General features: G+C 42.1%; 1 long non-coding RNA gene across 1 annotated transcript; it reads left to right on the top strand.

Moving 5' to 3' along the window:
* Positions 1-256: 256 nt before the first annotated feature.
* LOC146046253 (uncharacterized) lies at positions 257-4900 on the top strand. Its single transcript, XR_014465808.1, has 3 exons — positions 257-432; positions 3580-3706; positions 4785-4900. It is a non-coding gene; the product is annotated as an uncharacterized LOC146046253 (long non-coding RNA).
* Positions 4901-5131: the final 231 nt, after the last annotated feature.

The following is a 5131-nucleotide window of genomic DNA, read 5'->3' as shown; positions in this document are numbered from 1 at the left end:
CAGCGCGTGCAAGATGCACACAGTGGCACCCTGCCCCTGGCCCAGCCTGCCCCTGCCCTAAAGAGTGTAGAGGGGAATATCAATCTCCTCTCCTGTTTTGTGTACATGCAGGACATTAACAAACAATAGTACAAACAATGAAGGCTTAAGTAAATATTGGCGCAGGTAGAAAGTTTCTTTAGGGAATGTAGTGTGCTATTGTTTACACCATGAAATAATGTGTCAGTAGTAACACACAGACTTCCAGTATATTTAAAAAGAAAAGCACAATGGCAAGAAAATTGATGTGAACCCTTTGGAATTCCATAGATTCATCAAAGATAATTGGCGTCTAATGTTAGATTACCTGGAGTCCAATCAATGACACAAGATTGGAAGTATTGGATGAAGTTGCCACGCAATAGAAAACCAAGTTTGAGTTTGCTCTTTCCTGTAAGCATTGCCTGATGTCAATCATACTGTTGAGAAATTAAATCTCCTGCTGCCCTGCAAAGGTGACTACAAGAGCACAGGGCAGAATGCGCAAAGAGAGCAAGAACAATTTAGTGTCAGCCAAAGGCTTATAGACTTTACAAACATATATGTACTGAAGTACCGAAGTAGAATGGTGTTCAGGGGAGGACATCACTAAGGCAGACATCTGATCCTGGGCATAACTGATACTCAGTCTCTAAGTAATCATTCAATTTAGTAGAATAATTGCAGGTGGATCTCTTGTCAGTACAAAAGTATTATATTAGCAAAACTCAACCATTCATCTCTTGCTCATCTTTATGAGGACCTTATTGAGACCTGATTGCAAAGAACCTTTTTCTCTCAAATGGACAAAATCATGTTGCACTGCAGATGGGGCAGATGTAATGTGCAGTGAGAGTTAGATTTGGGTGGGGTGTGGTAAATCTGAAATCTAAATTGCAGTGTAAAAATAGAGCAGGCAGTATTTACCCTGCATAGAAACAAAATAACCCAAATCTAACTAATCTGCACGTTACATCTGCCATGCACATGGTTTTGTCCATTTCAGAAAAAAGGTACTTTGTGATCAGGTCTGAATTAGGCCCATAATTCCTATAGATGAAAATGAGTTGTTAATACTTTTCCCATAAGCCTTTACTAAACTACACAGTGCATGCTTTCAAGAATTACTTACCACTCACTTTCCACATTTTAATACAATTTCTTTTTTTTATACTACAGACTGGTTTTTCTTTCTGAGGGCACATGTACCAGAGTTAATTTAGGTACAGCAGGCCAAGATTTGTGGAAAGAGCACAAGGCTTGTGGAAGCAAAACTGCAGGTCCAGTACGATGACCTTTGTATCATGGGGTGTGGTATGAGGGTCCATCAGCAGGGCAAGTGCAACGAAAACCCTTGTGGTTTTACTGCGCCCCAAGTTGCAGGCTGGCTGGCTTGCTGCGCTTGCCACAGGTTATCTTTGGGGGTCGTGGATCTTCCAAGGGAGAATAGCCCCTGTAAGTCGAGAGTCTAACTGTTCGGCTTTTAGCAGTCGGGATTCTGACAGCAGTCTATTGACCATCGGATTCCTGACTGTTGGGAGATCATCCAACACCAATATCGTAATGTCCGACCAACACCAATATCATAATGTCCGACTATATATATATATATAGTACATGGGCATTTATTATTGTGACGTTTGGCCATTGAGCACAGAAGTACCCTGGTTGGAAATAAAAGGAAATAGTAATCATAATTAGGGATGCCGATCTCAGGGCGTTCTTTCAATTCGGGATTGAAAAATGCTCAATCCTGGAATTGGCATCCCTAATAAAAAAATGCCCCCGCCCTGGCAAACTGGTTGCCCTGTACAGGTCACATGGGCGGCCCGTGCTGCCGGGAGTGGGGCAGGCGGGAGCAGCAGTGCAGTCGGAGTGGCAAAACAGTGGGGCAGGGGTGCAGCGGTACGGCTGGTGGGCAGCGCAACGTAACCTCTAACCACGTTACTCTGCGCAGAGCAGCACAGCCGGAGGCGGGTGTAGCGAGGGCAGCGTCAATGCGGGTGCTTCAGTAATCCCAGGATTGGAAACTCCAAACCGGGGATTTAAATCCCGGCAATTTTAGGGTCAAATTCTGGGATCCTGCCGATCATAATAATGCCATTAATAACTGATCACCCACCAAAAATACACAGAAAAATATGCATTTGTTAAATTATTTTATTTATCCATTATTTAACTGAGTGAAAACAGTAACATGCAAGAGGTATCATTAATTACACAAAATATATTTATATAAATAAATATGGGGTAAAACCAGTAACAAGGGTTTACCAGTGTGGCACTCTACAGCACCCCATCTATCTGTCTCTGTTATCAGCATTGGTGGCACAGTACTGCCCACTAGTCGACTTTAGCATGAATCTCCCTTCATTTGAAATAAATATAGTACATTCCAAATTCTAGCAGTACAGTGTACCTGCTATGTTCAAGGCAACAAAAAATTGGTGTCGCCCATCCAGTGGTGTAAAGTAGTATATATATATAATACATATTCTTTTTAAACTCCTCCAGTTCTGTAGTTCTTACAGTGTGATATTATACCTTTCTGTAATTGGTCTTAAATCGATTTCTGTGAACATCTGTCACATGTACAGCTAAAGTAGTAACATCCTAACGTTTTGCTTAGTGTGATGTCGCTATTTGGTCAAGTACATCCACATACAGTAATGTAGACACATTTTAGCAAATGATACAAAATATTTTACTTTTGGTCCAAAATAAAATATTATTTTAATTTAGAATTGATTTAACATACTATTCACTGGTAATTAATGTGTTTTTTGTGTACATACTGTTGTAGAAAGGATGCCTCAATTAAACATAAAGTACACAGAATATACCAGGAAAACAATAAACTTATATGCTATAAAAACTTTCAATAATGTACTGTGATATCCCACATATAGAGGGCTCTCATCAACCATCACAGTATTTTAGATTTGTTATAAATATACTGTAGATTCCTGCACTGTGGCTGCTTAAGCCTTTTCAATGGCACATTGTAAACACTGACTGCACTTTGCACAGCAGCAGCACTTCAGACAACTGCCGCACTGGATGCTCTTACAGCAGTTTAAACAGGCGCATGATTCGGCACAGGCGCATGATTCGGCACAGTTGAAACACTTGCACAGTTTAGCGAAACACTGTAATAAAACAAGGAGAGGTGTTACATTTATAGACACTATAATATTATACACCACAGCAGTGAATAAGTACAAGGGCACATGAGATGCATTTTTTTCCCCCCTTATGTCAGGCTTTTCTCCTGTGTAAAGTGCCCTGAGGATGGGGGAGCTCCGAAAGCGCTTGGCGCAAATACACATGTGTGTCTGCATTGACTTAGAGTAATTTCTTTTTCTGAGTACCTCCCGTCATTTCGACACACATATATATATATATATATATATATATATTTTAAATATATATATATATATATATATATATATATATATAAAAACTATTGAAAGAATCAACATGAACAGGATTTTGACATTATACTCAAACTAATACAACTTTACACACCACAACTTATTTTGTATTTGTTGTATTTTGTAGAAAGAAAAGTGAATGCACAACCAAGTGCACTTACCGAATTCTCACAGCAGAGGCAGCTCATTATGCAGCCAATGAGTCCAATACCAATCAAGATGTACTGAATGATCAGGATGGAGAACACAAAGAGGTACATGCCATTGTGACATGTGGATTGTCTATCTGGATTGTCATATATCCTGAACACCCACACACTGCCTGAAAAATGGAACACATTGTAAGTTCTATGTTTGGCTAAGGAATACAGGAAAACAGTTTTTGCTTATGTAGAAAAAGCTAGAAGTTGCATGTTGTAAAACACATATAGATGTAGCCCCTGTCATCTTTGGCCAGGGCTTGCCAGAGCCTCCCCTCTGGCGAGCGCCGGCAGACAGGGGCTACACTGAACTGGGACGCACGTGCGTCTCACGCGTACACGCGTCACAATCCTATGTCTGGGGAGCTGCGGCATCCTGCCTGTCTCTACTTTAGGGAGATGGGCAGGGTTGGGGGGGGGGCGGTGTCGGGGTGGTGAGGGGGACCGGCGGTGGCGGGGACCCGGGGGAAGCTCCATTGTCACGGGGCGTGCGTGCGTCTCGTGGCTGGAGACGGCCGCTGGCGGGGGCCCTGCAAAGACGAGGCTGGCTCCATCGGTATGTAAAAAGGCACAAAATCATACACTTATGAGCTTTGAGCCAATTTCACCCGATTCCGACAGATTGGGCCGAGAAATCGGACCAAAACGCATGTGTTTGAAATCCCATCGATCCAGTGGGCGGTCTTGTGCGCATCGGACTAGAGTCGGAGGTCGGACCTGCTTGCACGTCCGACCTCAGCCTCAGACCCCTACCGGTGGGAGAGAATGGGTTATATTACATGTCAAAGGACCACATGTGATGTATCATCTGATCCCCCTTGAGCTGCCCAGGAATTTTAACACACTAATTTCTTTCTTTGAGCACGTTGTCTGAGATTGTATCCTCTATTTTTCAATGCTTATACTAATTTCCATATAGAAATACAGGGAAAATTAAGATATTATTAATAAAAGTAACATTTTTAAATAACTACTTGTGCGTCCCCCATAACAATAGTCTATACACTACCGCAAAAAGTTGCAGTAGTGTATGGCCACCTTAAAGGGGAAATGCATAAAGGTTATGGTAGAACCACTGCAAATACCACTGTGCTACATGGCTTGTAAAAGAGAGGGATCCTGTTTCTTCTAGAGATGGGTCGTTCGCGAACGAAGCATATCTTTTGGATGGATTCCATAAAAGAGTGAGTGAGCCACCGATCCCAAAAAGGTGAACCGTCATTCTTTTACTTTCAGTTTCGTTTTTCATTACAATGCATTTGCCTGAACTCAGCACTGTTATCTGTGGCAGCTGAGATGTACTAACTCTGGAGACTGAGTACAGTGCTGTGACTGCAAGTGAAAGAAAGAATAACAAGGCTGCTGGTGCTAGGGATGGCCATCGGTGCAGATGCCATCGATGTTTGCCATCGATGGCGATTGTGCAACCAGCCATCGATCATTGTTTTACACGGACATGTATGTTCTTATTTGTTCAGC

The sequence above is a fragment of the Crinia signifera genome, chromosome 11 (assembly GCF_055691185.1).
Source record: "Crinia signifera chromosome 11, ASM5569118v1, whole genome shotgun sequence".
NCBI lineage: Eukaryota > Metazoa > Chordata > Amphibia > Anura > Myobatrachidae > Crinia > Crinia signifera.
Note: the sequence above shows the minus strand (reverse complement) of the source record. Positions and strands in the feature narration are given on the sequence as shown.